We start from the raw sequence: 21,278 nt of genomic DNA on the forward strand, positions 1-21,278 counted from the left end.
AGGCTACCTCTAGTGACCTTCCCTCAGCCAGATCTCACCACCCTCAAGAATTGCACAGATATTTCCCCCAAGCCTCTCTATTGCCCAATCCCCCATTGCCTCTGAAAACTACACAAATTTGTCCTCCAAGGCCTCATCCCGCAAAAGACATTGCTTGCTTGAACTACGCAATTTTTTCCTTCAGTGGGCACTGAGCAGTCTTATCCCTAAGTCCAGCCCAATCACTAACCCTTCTCCCCCCTGACCTTATACCAGTTCCAGCTTAGTCAGTGGATTATCATGCAACATCTTAGACTAGGGGTTTATCAGACTTATGTTGTCTTGTCATGAGTGGATTACAGATACATGAATTCTACCAGGCTATGGAAATATGATTAAGAAGGAGATGAAGAAGGAGAACATGCTAGATGATACTTAAGGAGCTGAGGAGAAAAGATAATTAATAGATAAAAATACCAAGGAACCCAGGGTATGATAGAAGAATTAGACCGAATGATGAATCCATCTGATTCACAATCTTTTGGAGGGTAGATATGAAAAACAAAGCACATCTTTCATGAAGTTAAAATACACCTCTTAGCATAGGATGAATGGCAACTTATCATTGTCATATCATTATGTCTTCAATGACATGTGTGGTTGTAAACACTCAAAGTGATTCCACGTGTTTCCTCAAAGTGTTTTGGTCCCTTTTGCTTGTTAGATCAATTGTCGTCTTTGGTATGTTTGACTGTTATGTCATGTTTGCGAGTCTTTTCTGGTAGTTTCAAATGTCAATCTCTATGTATATGATTTGTCCCAATCATGTAAACATTCATCACACTCATGCACAAAGTCTTGAATGCTATCACACAAGTGTCGTCACAGCCATCCTAAAGTCTATCTCAACTGTCGCACTTGTCGCTTCTTGTTATGAGACAGTCACATAGAGGGAAATGCTTTCTTTTTGCTCCAGTGGTCTATGCTGCTGTGTCATCGAATTATGCTATGTGTGTAATCACAAGTTCAAGTTCATCACAAGTCTATCTTCCTCCCACGCTTAGCCATTTTTTCGAAATCTTCTCGACCAAGAAACTCAGCTGCACCAGACCCTGAATGAACTGCTCAATCTCATCCCTTATTGTTGTGATCTTTCTTCCTGAAACTACATAGTGCACTTCCACTCTCCTCTAGGGTAGTTTCACTACGCAATTCCAGATCTCAATAACCTTCCTTGATCCTCAAAATCTCGTAACAATTCCTCTCAGTCTGACTTGAACTGCACACTTTGCACTGTCAGTCCTTAATCTTCTCCCCTTTCCTACTGGAACCCCGTAATGTGAAAAGAAACTAGCCTCCCTTAGCCTCCATAACTGTGCAAAGGTGTCTCATAGTGTCGTGCCTCAGCCGGAGCTCACTGCCCTCAAGAACTGCGCATATTTGTCCTCCAGGCCTCTCTGCTGCCCAATCCTCATTTCCTTTGAAAACTGTGTAGAACTGACCCCTAATGGTCTCATCTTACATCAACCATTGTTGGATTCTATGCGATTCTGACTCCTAGTGGGCACTGCGCAATTTTTCTCCCTAGTGGGGACTGTGCTAAAAAGTTCCTCAAGCAAGCCTAAGTTGCACTCTACGCAGTCTCAGTGATCAAGCCCTCTCCTTGACATCTAGAGCCATGCAATGCGCAGTTACTGGGCCCTCTCTCCCAACCTGTCACTTGTCTCAGACTCAGTTCATGGATAGTACTACATCATCTTAGACTAGGGAGTTTTCAGATTGATGTCATCCCATCATGAGTGAATTACAGGAACATGTACACTATCAAGGTGTGACAAGATGATGAAGAAGGAGAAGAAGGAGGGAGGTATTCCTAGAGACCCACTTGTAGCCAAACTGACAAGAGAACCTACCAAGAGAAAGCGAAGGAACACAAGTGTAACCACTTTCCAAGAATAAAGATCATTGAAGACCCCACATTATTAAGCTATGCAGAGGAGAAAATAAAGCATATTTAAGAACACATCTATCACTCAACAACAACAACGTCTCGAAATTTCCACGTCATCAAGCCAATCCATGTCAGCAGTGTCATGTGAAGTCGTGTCATGAGTTTTCATATGCCACATCACTACTTTGGGCCATGTATATTTTGAATCAAATGTGTTGTAAAGTGAAAGTGCAATGGACACACGAGAATATGAAAAGTCATAGGAAGTCAAACAATCCTGAGGATAGTAAAAAATTCACAAGGGGAAGCATCACCCTTGGTTATATATACCCCCTCGTTGTATGAGCAAGGGACTTTCACCTTGGCTCCTCCCGCAGAGAATTACAGAGACCAGCTAGTTCTTTGAGGAGAAAGGAGTAGCTCTAATGTCCCACTAATGGGGCTAGTGATGTACAATGTAAATATGTGTCTTAGAACTTTTTCTTAATAATAGAAGCCTTTTAAGGCCAACACGTTCTTCATGCATGAATTATGAATGTTTGCAAGACTATTTTGTGGACATTTGTATTTCATGTTTTATTTCACATGTACTAAGATAGTTGAACTATTTCAGTTATTTTAGTTCTTATCTTGTTGAGAATGTGCTATAATGGTTTTTTATTTGTCCCATCCCTATGGACTATTCCACGAGATACTAGATAGACCTTTCCTCACTTATCCGTTATAATGATCGTCACGTCTGTTGTCGACTATTCCGTTGGATTTTAGATAGTTCCTTTTGGTTCATGTGTGTATCTTCCTGGGTGGTACTATTACCTCTGATTTAGAGGCTCACTTTTCTCCCCCCTTTTGCAGTAAGAGAACCTAGACATAGTTGCACTGCACACTCACCAGGCACACTCACCTTGCTTTTCGAAGATACCATTACATCACTCTCCTATGTTGACAACTAGAGCTAAGATAGATCTTTTAGTATTTGGAAACCAGTCCTTTATACCGGATGGGACTCCTACACCAAACAATGTGAGGTATGATTGGGACTTCATATTGGGGAGATCCCCTTGGTTGACAAATTTCTAGCACAGTCAACAAAATAGTGTTAGAAGAAGGGCCATATGACAACCTATGCCCATTGAGTCTAGTTTGAATCTCTTATTTAAAATGGCTCTTCCCCAAATCATAATCCCAAGATGTTTTTCTAAAGAGCTTAATTTTACCATTCCTGCAGAAGTTATTCATAACCTGTCCAAGTTTAAGTTTGATGGTGAGGGTTAATCAACTTTTTTGAACATTTGTTTCAAGTTGTCCATCTTTGTATTTCTCATAGAATATGTTCCAAACATGTCATGGCTAGATTACTCACCCTCACATTCAAAGGTTGTGTTAGTCAATGGTGTCATACATTACGCATTGCTTCTATCCATTCATTTAACCAGATTGCTAGGAAGCTTCACAAACCCTTCGATAAGTATAACTACTAATATGTTTGTGGAAGAATCAATCATCTAAGAATGGAGCCTGTTGAATCAGTTGAGGATTTTTCTTATTGGTTCCTTCACCTCTGTTGTGAAATTCCTGAAAACATTTGAACTGGTATTTCTTGAAACAAGAGTTTGCACACTTGGTTCAAGTCTCTTCATACGTTGAGCCTGAACCTCCTGATTTTCCTTCTTCTCTAACTCTTGTGAATCATGAGGCACCTCAAATTTTATAGGAGGATCTTACTAACCCTTTTGTTCTTTGTCATCCTCATTTTCTGGTCTCAATGAGGGTGCCTCCTAATGTTGATTGTAAAATTGGGAAATCTACGAATCAAATCTCCATACCATCTTCTCATTCTTCTTCTGCTTCAATGGAGGAAATTACATAATGGCTCATGAAGCCTATATTGAAGACTCACTCCTCCATTTTGCAATATGTTGTCACCATTCACAAATCTGGTCATAAAGCTAATCCAGATTTTTGTGGCCCTCTATCATCTACATATTTTGACTCTATGTACCATGAACCACTTGACCAATCTGATCCATCAACTGGTTCTTCACATTCTCTTGATTCTCAAGCTTCTGGCTCAAATTGAAATCAGGTACAAGGAAGTCATAGTACACAGGTAGAGGAGAAGGAAGGTGAATATGATTATAATCTTTCCTCTCTGTTTTAGAATCTCCCATTTCAAAATAACGAGTCCCGATTCTTGAATGATTCTCAATTTGCTAATCTCGACAAAAAATCCAATATGATTATTTCTTTCAATCAACCCCCAATCTTGGGTAGTGATCATTCCAATTATGATAAATCTATTTCCTTATGTCGTGATGAATGTCCAAGCACACCATATAATCTTTTGGTTTCTCATGAAGATTTTAATTTATATCTAGAATCTGGTTCGGTCAAAGAAGATGTTCATATATCAACTTCCTCTTCACCTCACTATCCCTTGTGTCCTATCGTTCAAAATGCATCTACTTGTGACAAATATACTTTGCGCTCTCTAGTTTATTCATCCAATGAGTTATCCCCTTGATTGACACAAGGTAGTGAGGCTGTCCATGATGAAATTGCAAACAATCAAATCATAGAGTACCCTTCCCATTCCCCGTCATCTCTTCTCTTGCATGAAGAAAACTTGTAGGTTTTAACCCTATACAGAAATTAGCTGCATACGAATTATAAAACACAGAAAATAAACAATGTGAGATCATAACACAGAAAACACATATACACAGAGATTTTCCCCTGGATCCCAAAACCAAGACTACCAGCTTGATTTTTCATTATGTTCCTTTCAATGTTACAATACATATTTATACATGCTGAAGCATCCAATACCATGGACTAAAAACCATCGTGTCCAGTACTATGGACCGAAAACCATGACGTCCAATACCATGGTCTGAAAACCATCGCGTCCAAAAAACATGTGCGAAAATCATGCACAAAACCATAGGTGGGTCCGCCCAACCTAACATAGCGTCCAAAACCAAAATTTTCCAGGGCGCTGCCCCGGACCCCATAAAGTGGGGTTATGGGTGCCCTTTAAACCCCCTATTAACTACGTGGAAAGAATATAAAACAACCCAACATTCTCCCACTTGTTGTTTTCTTTCCACAGGGGCCCCCAAGAGAGCTTAGTCATTTTCCAGCCCTGTAATGCCCATTGTCTCTCTACACCAAGAGAACTTCTCAGAGCTCACAGATTTTCTCAATGCATCTGCAGTATTCTTGAAAGTGTCCACCTTTACTAGCAACATCTTTTTTTCTTCTATCATATCCCTCACAAAGTGATACTAAACGTCAATGTGCTTTGTCTTTGAATGATATGTAGGGTTCTTTGCCAAGAAATTTGCACTTTGGCTATCACAGTCTATCCTTATAGCTTCATGTACTAACCCCATACTTGAACACAATCTCTACAACCAAATTGCTTCCTTGCTTGCATGAGTGGTTGCCATGTATTCAGCCTCTGTAGTTGATAGTGCTACTACAGATTGTTTCTTACTCATCCAATTGACTGCACTTCCAAATAGGTTAAACACATACCCACTTGTAGATCTTCTCTGATCCAAACCTCCAGCCCAGTCTGCATTAACAAAGCCACGAATATCCAACACTCTATCCAATCTTGGTCTTCCTTGGTAGCACATACCATAATCACTAGTGCCACGCAAATACTTGAAAACCCACTTCATTGCTGTCCAATGCTCCTTTCCTGGTTTTGACATAAACCTGCTCAATACTCCCACTGCATGTGCAATGTCTGGTCTAGTATAGACCATTGCATACATCAGGATACCGACTGCACTTGCATATGGAACATGGGACATGTCCTCTTCCTCTTCTTATGTCTTGGGACACTGTTCAGCAGATAACCTCACACCTACAGGAATAGGAAGCTTCACCGGTTTACTATCCTGCATATTAAACCTCTTTAGTATTGTCTCGACATAATTCCTCTGGTTTAACCAGAGCTTCCTCTTTTCCTGACCTCTTTTAACTTCCATGCCCAAAATATAGTTTGCAGCACCAAGATCTTTCACGTCGAATTTGGAGGACAATTGGGTCTTCAAATCTTGGATAATTTCTTTGTCATTTCCAACCAGCAACATATCATCCACGTACAAGACCATATAAATAACATGGTCACCAATTAATTTAAAATACACACAGTGATCTGCTTTGCTTCTGGTGAAGCCAAGTCCTTGTATAAATGTATCAAATTTCTAATACCACATCCTTGGTGACTGTTTTAACCCATACAGAGACTTCTTTAACTTGCATACCGGTTCTTTCTTACCCTTTGCTGCAAAGCCTTCAGGTTGCTTCATGTGGATTACCTCTTCCACATCCCCGTGAAGAAATGTTGTCTTCACATCCATCTATTCTACCTCAAAATCAAAAGCAGCAACAACAAATAAAAGTAATCTAATAGAAGTTACCTTAGCAACAGGAGAAAAAATATCACCAAAATCAATTCCCGACACCTGGGAATAACCTTTTGCTACCAACCAAGCTTTGTATTTCGCCACTTTTCCTTCTGCATTTGTCTTCTTTTTGAACACCCATTTGCTGCCAATGGGTTTCCTTCCAGCTGGAAAATCCACCAGATCCCAAGCCTCATTTTTGTGCAGAGATGCCATTTCATCAACCTTGGTCTCTTTCCAGAGTTTTCCATCGTCTGAATCTACTGCTTCCTTCACAGTTCGGGGATCATCGTCAGTAATAGATAAAGAAAAATTTGAACAGAAGGTAGATGGACTATACCTTTCAGGCTGCCTTCTTTCTCGAACTGATCTTCTCACAGCCGAAGTTTATGGCTCTTCATCTTCTGATTCCTCCTCTCCTGTAGAGTCTGATTCTTCCTCCTTTAGCTCAAACTCTATCTTCTCAGATTCCTTTCATTGGACTTCATGTTTAATAACATCTTTCATCTCTCTGAACACCACATCTCAGCTGTACACAACCTTCCGTGTGACTAGGTTCCAAAGCTTATAACCCTTTAAACCATCCTTATACCCAATAAAGATGCACTTTTTAGATTTACTATCCAACTTGGTTCGTTTCTCCTTTGGAACATGTACATATGCATCACATCCAAATACCCCATATGTGAAAGAGAGGGTTTCTTACCAGTCCATACCTCTTGTGGAGTCTTATCCTCCAACGCTGATGAAGGTGACCTGTTGACCAGGTAACATGCAGTATCCACAGCCTCTACCCATAAATCTTGTCCTAACCCAGCACCACTGAGCATGCTTCTTTCCCTTTCCATCAACATCTCATTCATTCTTTCTGCAACTCCATTTTGATGAGGTGTATATGGATTAGTCTTCTGCCATGCTATACCACACTTCTTACAGAATTATTCAAATTCCTTACTGCAAAACTCTCCACTGTTATCTGTCCTTAGCACCTTTATCTTCTTCTCTGTCTGGTTTTCCACTAGAGCCTTAAATTCTTTAAACCTGTCAAAGACTTCAGATTTCTTCTTAAGGAAATATATCCATGTATTCCTTGAAAAGTCATCTACAAATGATACATAGTACACAGACTTACCTAGTGATGGAACCTTCACAGGTCCAAACACATCACTGTGCACAAGTTCTAATATCTGTTTCGACCTCTTACTACCAGAGGGGAAACTCACCTGATTCTGCTTCCCATATACACAATTTTCACAAAAATAAAAATCCAGAGAGTTAATACTCATACCTTCTACCATACCTTTACCATGAAGTATCCAAAGGCCCTTTTCTCCAATATATCCAAGCCTTTGATGCCACAACATGGTCTTCTCTCTAGAGACACTAGATTTTCTGCTCCACTTTCAGGAACCACAAAACTTTTGCACCCATCAATAACAGTGCTACCTTGCAGCTTATACACAGTTCCAATCCAAACTCCCCGCATCAATACCAGTGCTCCCCAAACCATCTTGTAGGTATCCTTCTTGAACACTGTTTTTACACCTGCATCATCCAGCTTGCTAACAGAAATCAGATTTCTGGCTAATGCAAGAATATGTAGAACACCTGGAAGTGTTCTAACCCTTCCACCTTGTAACTTCAACTTTACTTTTCCATGACCAATGATTCTAGCCTTCCTGTCATCCCCCAAGAAGACATCACCACCATCATATTTCTCATACTCGCAGAACCACTCTCTATGGGGAGTGAAGTGAAAGGATGCACCTGAGTCAATCAACCATGCCTCATGATCTACATGTGTACTTGAAGTAGCCAAGTACACATCCCCACCTTAATTTGAGGTGGTTTTTGCCTCTGTAGAAGGAGCCTCGTCAGATCCCTTTCCTTTGTCAGGAGCTTTAGATTTACAATCCCTTTTGTAGTACCCTTCCTTTCCACATTTCCAGCACACCACCTTTATAGGTTTTCTTGGAGATTTAGATCTCCTACTCGATGACTTATTTTTGTTTCTGTTCTGGGTCTGCCCTCGTACAGACAAGGCATCACCATTTTGGCTCTCCATATTTTTCTGTCTCATCTCCTCTGTTAGCAAGGATGAGACTATTTCATCAAAATGCAAGGCAGTTGCATAGCTACCCATTGCAATAACCAGACTATCCCACGAATTTGGTAGAGAGCACAACAAACTGGTGCACTTATCTTCATCTGAAATTTTAATATAAATGGATGCTAACTGACTTACCATAGTATTAAGTGAATTCAGATGCTCTGTCACTGAGTCTCCATCTTTCAACCTCAGGTTATACAGCTTTTTCCGCATGAACAGTTTATTCACCAGAGACTTAGATTGGTACAAAGTCCCTAACTTGTCCCACAAAGCCTTCGCCGTAGCTTCCCCTGATACATTCAACAATACTGAATCTGAGACACACAATTGTATTGTGCTTTTTGCCTTCTGATCCAACTTCTTCCATTCTTCATCGGACACTCCCATTGGTTTAGTACCCAGATCTACCATGATCCACTGGTCTTTATCCACCAACAGATCCTCCATCTTGAGTTTCCACAACTCAAAACTCTGACCATTAAATTTCTTGATCTCTATCTTTCCACTGCTTGCCATCTTCTTTCACCACTAGAATCAATCTCATAGATCTCCCACTGAACAGGGTCTGCGATAGGCCCAAGCGAAACCTCTCAGCAACAAAGGCATCCCCTTGAAGCCAAACAGATCTGATACCAAATGTAGGTTTTAACCCCGTACAGAAATTACCTGCATACGAATTATAAAACATAGAAAATAAACCATGCAAGATCGTAACACATAAAACACATATACACAAAGATTTCCCCCTAGATCTCAAAACTGGGACTACTAGCTTGATTTTTCATTATGTTCCTTTCAATGTTACAATAAATATTTATACATGCCGAAGCATCCAATACCATGGACCGAAAACCATCACATCCAAAAAACATGTGTGAAAATCATGCACAAAACTATAGGTGGGTCCGCCCAACCTAACATAGGGTCCAAAACCAAAATTTTCCAGGGCGCTGCCCCAGACCCCATAACGTGGGGTTATGGGTTCCCTTCAAACCCCTTGTTAACTACGTGGAAAGAATATAACACAACCCAACAAAACTCTTCAAATCATCTTGCTCATGAGATCTCACCAATTCATTTATCTTTGAATTTGCAATTAGAAAAGCCTCTCCAATTGTGCAATCTAGTTGTTGAAATTGAAAATCTGGTAAAATCTATGACAAAGATGGCTTCTATCCAATGAGAAATGGTCTTATTGAAACCAATAATAACAACTATCCTCAAGCCATGCATGATCTAGTTCAAGCTTCAAAATATGATTCTACAATCCTGGAAAGTTCCGAGACTTGCCAGGGAGTTGAGGCACTTCAATTTCCATTGATGGTTATGTTAGGATCTCACAACTATGGTAATCCCGTCGAACTAAATCAAATCTGGTTTCTCTCACACAATCTGTCAATCTGGATGGTTTCACTCAATATGAATTCCCATGTGAAAAATGTTTGGTATTCCAGGTGTGACCTTTCAAATTTTCAAGATTTTACTTATGATCGAATTCAAGAATCTATTGCAGTTCATTCGTCTTCATGCAAATCTATCACATCAAACTCAGGTTGGGAATGTGCATCTCTCATAGAATCATGGAATTGTGAAGTTGATTATCTCAAGGACTATCTTTGCCCGAAGGAATCATACTTATCTAATTTATCGCTTAATGGTCAGTGTTAGGTCCCTATAATACTATTGATTCCCCCATTACTATTGTCATTGTATCCCTTATTGTTATTATTGTGCCCCATAGAAGCCCACTATTTTTATTGTTGTTCCCCTATATTATTATTGTTATGTCAACTTTGATTATATTGTGACCCCTTAGACTCCTATATATAGAAAGGAGGTTTTTCCATTTGTATCATCCAAGAATTTTTCATTCATGTAATGGAAACAAGGTTTTCCCCTCGAAGAGGTTGATTTTGAAGTCGTTGATCTATCTTTTCTATCTTTTTGTGAGCTAGTTTCATAACATTTGGTATCAGAGGTTTGGATTCTAGGGTTTCGCTGCTCCAAAACAGGTCATCGTGCCATTTTTGCTATAAATTTTTTCTGTGACATTTCAGAAGCTAAAATAAAAACCATTTAAGCTTAAATCTCGATGATCCTCGGGTCCAAATTTCAGATCTTGTCTCGCTATATTTTTGGAGATATGATCCAAGGAAGTTAGGGATTTTGCAGGCTCCCGAATTACATCCCAAACAAGTGAGCTTGGGAAAATAGTCATAACTTTCTCTCTGAGTATCATATTCAAATTTCGTAAGACGTTACAGAAAGAGGAAGGATTGCAGTTTTCTGTGCATTATTTTCATGTCCGAAGGTTGAAACAGTGACACGTGGTACTGCACACAAGTTCACTTTATTGAAAAAGAGTATAATTAGGTCATCTTGGGAGATTGGGCATAATGCTTTCTTGGAGAATCCAATTTTGATCAGACTGGGAGGGATACCACATTTTGTAATTTTAGACCTTGGAGATCCAAAATTTTAGAGATAAATCAGATTCAATATCGAGCTCCTACAGAGCGAAAAAATGTGTGTAGTTATTTTAAAAATTTGCATAAGTTTGGTATTAAAAATTAGTTTGAAGGAATTCAAAGGGCATAGTGAAGAATAATTATCTTTTTTTTTCTATATAATACTACCTAGGCACCCACGGGGGATTTGAACCGGTGACCTATCACAAGGAGTGCCTTAACAGTACACCCATTTACCGTCAATCCAAAGCCCCGTGGGCTAGTGAAGAATAATTATCATTAATTGATGCCCCGAAGAAATAAAATGGAAACATATAGTGAGCAAACTAAAAACTCTAGCATGGCTCATGAAGAAGAGGAAGAATTGTAGCATGATATATCAAAATTACGAGACCAAGTGCAACAAATTTCACTCTCACAAAAAATAATAGAAGGTAAGATGGATGGTTTAAAGAAAGGCGTGGAAGATAAGATGGACGGTTTAAATAAAGGAATGGAAGATAATATGGATGGTTTAAAGAAAGGCGTGGAAGCTAACATGGATGGTATGAAGGACAACATTGAATATTGGAAGAAGGACATGGAAGGTTGGAAGGAAGGTTTGACAAATTTGCTACAAGAAAGACTTCCTAATGGAAAAAAGGTAGTAGAGAAAACTCAGAATGAGAAAAAAATAAATGTTAATCATGATTCAAAGAATGCAAACATTGAAGATTTAAAGAAATACGTGGAAGGTTTGACAAAGTTTGATCCAAAATGGATCCTAAAAACCCTCTAAGTCTTCTAAGATAAAAAACTATCGCAAAGGATGATCTTTGAGAAATGGCGGATTACACTATCAGGCCTGAAAAACATGAAGAAATAGTGAAATAACGGAGCTATTGGAGGCTTGAACAACGATGCACAGGAGCCGTCAGATCTGGCTGATCAATGGTCTAGATCTGATTGACATATCACAATCGAAGATAGAAAGCGGAGTCTATCGAAGGCTACTGTTAACACTCCAGGAAACTCTCTTAGGTTGCAGCTCAGAGATGCCTGGTAACATATAATCTTCAATATTGTTCTCAGAACTATTGGAATGGATGATGGTTTAGATCAAGTTAGATAACCATTTCAGCTCTGTTTTCACTCAATGCATGCATGAACGCTCTCACCAATACAAGGCTTTAGACCACTGTTGCTCAATAAGTTATAAATTAAATCGATAGATGGAGAATATTGACTATACCAGCGGATTGCATACATAAACATACATCAATGGCTAGCTATTGTTAGGAAAAGAGAATATTGACTGTACTGGAAAATGCATATATGACCACATATGGATGACTAGCTATAGGCAGCAAGGAAGCTTGCAAATTTAATATATCAAAGCAAAGATAAGATGACAGTTATCTGGCCTTAGACACAAAGAAAACATGAACAAATTTTTCAAGTGAAAGCCTAGAACAACAAAGAGAATGGACATTGAACATATAATGGCAAAAGAAGCTTACATTGCAAGAATGAATATGAGAAGCTTGAATGAACAAAGGAGGAATAATCTCTAAAAGTTGAACCTATCATCCTCAAAGCTCCAGCTCATGAGGTAAGAGGCCTTGACAAGTCTCCTTCTCCTTTCAATTTTCAATCAGAAATTCAGAAGCTAACAATACCTATGCCTCTGATTGAACCAATGAAGAATGAGTCCTTCAAGAAATCTATCCTTGAGGCTCTTGAGCCTAATGCCATCCAAGCCTCCACTGACTATGTAAATCTACAAAATGACCAACCAGTTGTTATTCTCAGCCCAATGATTGAAAATTATGAAGACAACTCCCCATCATTCTATGTTTCTCTGTCTATTCATGATGAAATCCTTCATAATTGTCTTCTGGACACTAGAGCTAGCCATAATTCAATGCGTAAGGCTATCATGGATAAGCTCGATCTTGACATTACCAAGCCTTATCAGTTGGCCTCTATGCAGCTTAAAAAATCGATTTGCCAGATCCAGAGGAAGGAGGCCCACAAATTTGAGACATGTTCTCTAATAAGACTTGCTCTAAGGAAGCTGCAGGAACAGGTGAATTCCTTGTGTCCCCCACATAAGAATGCATTGATTCATCTTTTATATTAACTTTTTAGGTCACAAATGATACAAAAAGTATAAATCAGACCTTATTATTCAGCGAGTGTGCAAAACCTTACAAGCAAAACATCCAAGGCTAAATGCATACAAAGATGAGGTGAAATATAGATCATCTTTGCCTGATAATATCAAGTGCTATAAATTTTTTGAAGTAGGTGATCAAATCAATAGGCTTTTGCAAGTCTTTGATGAATTGACTGATATACACATTGACCAAGAGAAAGAATCCTTTCATAGAAAGGTAAAAAGTGTCAAGCTTCACTTTGGTGACTATTTTCTCGAAAGGAATGCATTAAAGGAAGGAGGAGATGTTTTTGATGGCCCACTCAGTGGGCTGTTCTTCAAACTTTATTTCGTTTAAGGCTTTCAAGACTTGGTATTGTAAATATGTTGTTTTCAAGTTTTTATTTCATGCTAAATAGACACCATGCCCAATGCAACACTAGAAAGAAGATTTAATTTTTGTTTTATAGGAAAGGCATTAATCTGAGATCCTTGAAACCTCATAGGGAGGATTTCATCCCCAGACGGAACCAATGTTAGCTTCATTGACAAAAGGCCCAAAAATGGATCCATGTAGGCTCCTAGAGTCTCCAAAGTTGCTTAAAATCATGCCAATGGATCCATTAGTGCTCTTGAAATCTTCAATTTTCGCTCAAAGATCATCCAATGATCAAAATTAGTGCAAGAGGAAAGCCCTTGGAAGGGTGGAAATATACTATCGGAAGGCAAAAATGCTTGAAAAACCATGAAAAACCCATTATCGCAGGCTTAAAATGGGAATGCATAGCTGTCGTTAGATCTGGACGATCAACGGCCCAGATCTAAGCGGTAAATCGCAATCGGTAGTCGCAATCGGCGATTGTGAGCAGTGGAAATCAGCACTGGAAACCGCCGATTACTGATCGCCGTTGATCGCTATCGGTAGGTCACATCGGCGGAAGTATCGACAGAAGTATCGGCGGAAGTATTAGCGGAGGTATTGTGGAATGAGCAATAGCGATTGCTGATTCAGAGTGGATCGTCGATCGCGCGCGCAGATCGACGGCCCACATCACATCGGCGGATCACTATCGGTGGAAGCCAAAGGTGCGGGGCCTTTACATATACATAGGTGTGACCTGATGGGCTGGACCCAATGGAATCATATGCGACAGTTGATAAATTTTGAAGTCTACATGAATGCCTACTTTTAAAGTATTTAAATATATTTCGCATATTTTGGTATTTTAAAGAAATACAAAGGGAACCAAGGAGCAGTGCCGATGCGTTTCGGGTCCGGGAAGGGAAATATATAAAGTTTGAAGTCCAGAGGGAGCCATTTTTAAATATATTTCCCATGTTTTTTATGTATTTCCAAATACAAAGGAAACACGGGACCAGGCCACTTGCGACTTACGACATTGACCCTAAGGGAGGACCTGATAGATAATTAAACCATTTTTGAGGAATTTTAAAGTCTGAAATAAATGGAGATGGTGGGATTTATCAACGATTGTAATGTTTTGTGTAAAAACAGGAAACAGTCATTAGGTCCATTTAAAGGGATTATAAAGGCCCGAAGACCGATTCCACCATATAATAGAGCTCGGGAGATAGTTTGCTGGGAAACAAGGGTCGGAAAGGGAAAGAGAGGGGCCACAACATGCTGCTCACCCAAAACAGAAACATCATGGGCATCAACAGCATAGCTCAGCCAAAGACAACAGAGATCATGGAGCAGACAACGTAGCTGTCCAAAATAAACAAAAATATCAAAGGCCACTGCGTAGCTCATCAAAACAAGCATCATGGGGCATCTCTGGCATGAGAGAGCTCCCAGACAGCACAGAAAATCACCCAAAATATCTGAAAGCAGTTACTCTGCTATCAGAAGTAGAAAAATCTGATCCCATGCTTGCCTAGAGGGCATCAAATCATTTAACAATGCAGATCAGATAGATTAAGACTCCGAGCCTCTTACAGCTTAGGAGCATTGTAAACATGCTATAAATATATATTATTAAGATGTAATATAGGTTGAACTTTTGGAGATTATTCCTCCTCTGTTCATTCAAGCTTCTCATATTCATTCTAGAAATATAAGCTTCTTCTGCCATTATATGTTCAATGTCCATTCTCTTTGTTGTTCTAGGCTTTCACTTGAACAGTTTCTTCATGTTTTCTTTGTGTCTAAGGCCAAATAACTGTCATCTTATCTCTGCTTTGACATATTAGATTTGCAAGCTTCCTTGCCGCCTGTAGCTAGCCATTCATATGTGGTCATATATGCTTCTGCCAGTACAGTCAGTATTCTCTTTTGCTACTTGTATCTAGCCATTGATGTATGTTTATGTATGCAATCTGCTGGTATAGTCAGTATTCTCCATCTATCCATTGAATTTATAACTTATTGAGCAATAGTGGTCTAAAGCCTTGTATTGGTGAGAGCGTTCATGCATGCATTGAGTAAAAATAGAGTTGAAATGGTTATCTAACTTGATCCAAACCATCATCCATTCCAATAATTCTGAGAACAATATTGAAGATTATATGTTACCAAGCATCTCTGAGCTACAACCTAGGAGAGTTTCCTGGAGTGCTAACATAATTGGCGCTATTGTCGGGGAGAGGAAACTGAAGCTCAACTTCCCTGGGAAACGAAATAGATCTAGCTTTGATGATAGAAAAAGTCTGGGCATATTTTTGTCTATAAACATATATTTGGCGACTCTACTGGAGGCTGAACCTCTTGGCGACTCCACATCATAGTCCGGGCTTAGTTTGTGAGGCATACTCGGAGAAATCCTCATAAGTCACAAGTTGACCCAGTACCTTACCCTGAAAATATCATCAAAGAAAGAAAGGTATTGCAGAAAGGAGCATCAGGTTCAGGTAAACCTAAACAATCTTCTATATATCTTCAAGAAAGGCTTTTAATAGAACAAATACATGTTGAGGGTATAGCATCTAATACTAGCAGTGAAGAAAAACTCTCAGAGATTCATAAAACTCCTTATTCTTTAGATTCTCCTTTTGCTTTAAGCCCAAAAGAAACCTCACCTCCTATCCATCATATTCCTTTAGTCCTATCAATCACTCCTCAGCCCTCTATCATTTAGACTGCTAGTACTCTTTTAGCCACCACAACGATGGTAGGTCCACGAGAACCTACCAAAATGGAAAGAATCATAGTTGCTAGGTATGGACCTCTAATACTGCCCACTCCTTTGAATGCTATGCCAAGTAGAGAGTATCAGAAGTATATGCCTAAGTTCGCTAGGACTAAAGGTGTTTCAACTGAAGAACATCTTGAGTCATTCTATAGCTATGCTGATGACCTGGACATTAGTGAAGATAATGTCTGGATGAGAGTCTTTGTCCAAAGCCTAGATGGAGAGGCTAGAAAATGGTTCAGGGAACTGACCCCAACATCTATAGCAGATATTGAGGCCTTAGATGATGCATTCCAAAATTATTGGGGGGATCAGAAGGATCTCCTTTACTACCACACTAAGTTTGGGAACTTACAGAGGGAAAATGGTGAGCTGTTGTCTGATTTTAATAAGAGATTTAACTGCATGTACATCAAGCTACCAGCTGAAGTAAAACCCACCACTACCTTTGTTAGACTCATCTATGCTAGTGCCTTTAATTCTAACTTCTGTTTATTGTTGAGGGAGAGGCGATGTGCTTCTTTGGCTGATATACAAGATGTAGCCCTGGAAGTAGAATCAAACATCATTGCTGCAGAAAAGCTCAAAGGTTACACTAATAGAAGGAGATAGAGGGGTGAGCCTTCATCATCTTCAGATCCCAATATCGATAAAATGGCTAAGATGATAGAGTCATTAGCCTCTGAAGTTTCCAAACTAAAGGTTGAGTAGCATTCTGGGAAAGGAAGGGTTCCTAACACCTTTGCTCCTCCAAATACAAATCCATATAGAAGAGCAAATGAGCAGTTGTAGATTTTGCAAAGAAAGAAAGATGCCAATGAAGACCAAAGGGTGAAGACCCCTCTTCAAAATGTAGTCATGGAGGAAGAGTAGTTTGAAGACGATGATGAGATTCATTGTATGGAAGACAAAGGCAATGCTTCCTTTTTGACCAAAGCTGCCTATGAGAATTCATTATTCAATGACCAGATCATCAAAGAATGGGATGGTGAAGAAGTTCTACAAACTGAAGATCAAAACCAATATAATTTGAGGTCTATGGTGAATAATGTCAAAGAAACTCCTATTCATAAAGCTGTTGTCCCTGCAGAATAGCAAGCTAATAAGAAGAAGCAACCAGTAGTTGATCCTATCATCCTCAAAGCTCCAGCTCATGAGTTTAGAGGCCTTGACAAGTCTCCTTCTCCTTTCAATTTTCAATCAGAAATTTAGAAGCTAAGAATACCTATGCCTTTGATTGAACCAGTGAAGAATGAGTCCTTCAAGAAATTTATCCTTGATGCTCTTGAGCCTAATACCATCCAAGCCTCCATTGACTATGTAAATCTGCAAAATGACCAACCAGTTGTTATTCTTAGCCCAATGATTGAAAATTATGAAGACACCTCCCCATCCTTCTATGTTTCTATGTCCATTCATGATGAAATCCTTCATAATTGCCTGCTGAACACTGGAGCCAACCATAATTCAATGCCCAAGGATGTCATAGATAAGTTCGGTCTTGACATTACCAAGACTTATCAATTGGCCTCTATGCAGCTTAAAAAACCAGTTTTCCAGATCACAGAGGAAGGAGGCCCACAGATTTGGGACATATTCTCTGATGGGACTTGCTCTAAGGAAGCTGCAGGAATAGGTGAAGTCCTTCTGTCCCTCATGTTATCACTCAGATTTTCCTTGAAGTTGTTAGAAGAAGGAAAGGGGTCCGAGGTAACCACAAACCAACTTTTAAGTACAGAATCTAGCCAATCTGTACTCAGAGAGAGCTCTCTCTTTAATATTTAGCTTTGTTTATGATATGTCAAGATAGTTATGAAAGCTTGGGGGGTTTTGATTTTGTTTGGTGGTGGAATTCAGGAGAAAATGGATAGAACAAGGTATTTCAGGCCATTGGGCTATGAAGTCAACTGAAGATGGCTTAACGGGATCAGGTTGATTCAACAAAGGAGGGTTTCACAGGGCAAGATAGCTAAACAAGATACAAATGATAGCTTGAAAGGGTGAGATGGTCTTGAAAGGGAGGAAGAGCATTTAAGAATCCTTCAACAAAGTTTCAAGATGAGGGAGAGTGGGTGATCATTAACAAAAAGAAATTAATAATTTCTTGTTAAATGGCCACAATGATGAACTAAGAAGCAGGGAGCAATTAAGAATTCCATACCTATGATAGCTTAGAAGAAAACATTAAGAATATAAACGATTTTAAAGACAAAATGCAGTAAAGCCCTTTCTGAAATATACTTTTTCGTTTATCATTCAGATATGAAACACATATGAATATTTAAAAACTGTAAAAATATAAGATATAAAACACTTATTTTTTTCTCGTTTGACACATGAATCCTGTAAAAGTCCTTGGCTTTATTACTTTGTCCAGCCAACCATACAATATTTGTTCAACAACACTTCTATTCCAAAATAAAGAGTCTACAGAAATGTCTAAGAATCCAAACTCAGTACTTCGAATGAGGAAGTACTTATACAAAATTTACAACAAAATATCTCCTAACTGAGAGAGATATATTTTAGGAAAACTAAATATATTTTACATGAATGTAGAGACAGATGGTCTCGAAAGTAGAAACTGAATGTGCACTACTTGGTTGCTATCCCTGTTTTTATTGAAGGAGCTGGAGGTAGGCCATATGATTGTGCATCTTGCTGTCTTGCTCGTAATTCTATGTTGGCTAATTGTTTTCATCTTTTCACTGATACTCTTTTACCTGTGACTGATACTCTTTACCTGCTTTACCATCATTCATCCCTTTTTACCAAAATTGACTATGGTAAATACTTCAATTTACTTTTTACCATGGTAAATCATAAGATGTCTGTCATATCGGTCCACCAATCATCTCTTGGTATTCTGGTCCTTGTCAGTTTTCTGTAGATTTCATCTGCTTCTGTGTATTTGACAAAATTTGGTTGTACTGGAAATAAGTGTTTTAATTCATGCTCAACATAAAAAAGGTTCTCCAAACTGTCATAGAGTACTCTTCCAGTGGGTAATGCCTTGGGTGCAGATGAACTGGCTTGGTTGTTTGCATATTGATGTAATTTGTTGACATAATCATCCTGCCTCATTAACTTATCATTGATGACTAAAGGACTTGGAAGTCCTTTACTCTGTAAAAGGCCAAATTTTTCCATAAATTCATCTATGTCTTCCTGCATATTCTGACATTTTCGTTCCAGGTTTTGCATTAGAGTCCTTTTAGTCAACACTTTCTTTACTTCGAGGATGGTTCCAGTCCTATCCTCAATATTTAGCTGCTCCAACTGATACATGTTTCTGCTGTTTAGAAAGTTTATTAATCTGATGGCCTCTTCAGGCTTCCCTCCTAATTCTTGCTTGGTTTTTTCAATCTCTTGCAGAGCAACTTTCACTAAGTCAATCTGTTCAAAAATGATTTGAATTGATGACCAAACATCATTGATTGATTGAGTGATGTTGGTCCATAATATCTTTCTGATGTCAGTTAAAGGCTTTTCAAATGTAAGATCTTTTTCCAGTGTTTTTACTTGTTGAGCCAAGCCTTTGTTTTTCCTCACTTCTTCAGCAAAATTGATTTTTGACACATCATACTTCTGCTCTAAGGTAATGAATTTCTCCTTTACCTTTTGGAGTTCAGTGACCTGGAGCTTCATTTCCTCCATGGATTTGATTAACTCTTCTGTGCTTTGACTTGAAGTTCCTACCTGTGATGTACCTGTACCTGTAACTCCAATAGTTTCAGTTGTTTCCAAAGGGACATTTGGTGCTAGAGCAGTTGCCAATGTAGAAGGGACTGCTGTAGAAACCACTGGTACTACATTTTGAGGCTGAGAGGTCAACTCACTCTGCCTGCTTTGTAGTGTTTTCTCTAATTCTTGTTCTGTCTCCTTCAGTTGTTCATTTAGCTTTAGGACCAAGTCCATAAGCTCTTCTTCATTCTTCTTCTCAATTACTTTAGCAGTCTGTGGATGCATAAGTGGTGGCAATTTCAGCTGCTTTCTTAGTGCGGCTATATCCTCATTCTTTTTCTTTATTAGGGCCTCTGCAACTTTGACATCCTTTGGGTTATGGCCCAATCCAATAATCAAATCATCCAATGATTTGATTCTATTGTCCTTTGCCTGTGAGGAGGCTCTTTGTAGCTGTAATTGAGCATTGGTGTTGTTCAGTGAATTCTCCAATTTGTGTGCCATCATGGCCTTGCTAGTCAATGTGGAATAAACCATTTCCCTTGTTTGTTTATGCAATTCTATTTTATATATGGGTTGAATGTATTTGGCCAAGACCTCAAAATCAGTTTTGAGGTAGTCTGCAAGTGATTTAGGTTGCTGTATTGTAGGATTTAATACACTCATCTGCATTTTTCCTTCTTTGATGTCATAAGCTGACATCAACCTGGTTTGATTAGTAGGGGCCATTTTTAGGTATTGAGTGTAGGCTTGGGCCTTCAGCTGTTCATTTTTGGCCTTTATCTCCTTAAATTTTCCTTTGATGTCCAAGGTCTTGTTAGATGAAGACTTGAAAGATGAAACTTCAATACTTTGCTATCTTTCAAGCTCTTGTCTTTATGAAATGGAAGGTGTCCCACCTATTGGGGATGTATCCAGATTGTCTCCACCTTCTTTCCTAAAACTACTTGTTGTTTCTTCAAACAAATCTTCTTCCGGATGTGGATTTAGCCTGTGTCTCTTAGCACCAGGCTGGTCTGAAGGACCATTGGCAGGGGTAGCTACTTCCCTGTCTCTTTTTAAGCTTTTTTCCTCATTCAGAGGAGTTTGCAAAACTGGGGGGTCTCCCACATTAACCTGAGCTGGATGGGACTGTGGTGGAGCCTGTACTTCAGAGATTTGAGGCTGTTTTGACATGTCTGATTGTCCTGATGCTGGAGTACTGGTTTCCTGTTCTTTTCCCTGTGGTGGTTCTGCAAGGGGTGCACTAGTTTCCTGGGAGTGCCTTTGAGAAGTCTCTGTTGTAGAGGCACTAGTTCCTGGTGTTGGCTTCTGAGCAGTTCCAACTAGTACCTGTTCACAAGAGTCCAAGTCAAGTCTCTTTTCTAGGTCTTTCA

Source organism: Pinus tabuliformis, chromosome 1_1, assembly GCF_031772625.1.
Source record: "Pinus tabuliformis cultivar Carrire ecotype Pingquan chromosome 1_1, CPIR1, whole genome shotgun sequence".
Classification (NCBI taxonomy): domain Eukaryota; kingdom Viridiplantae; phylum Streptophyta; class Pinopsida; order Pinales; family Pinaceae; genus Pinus; species Pinus tabuliformis.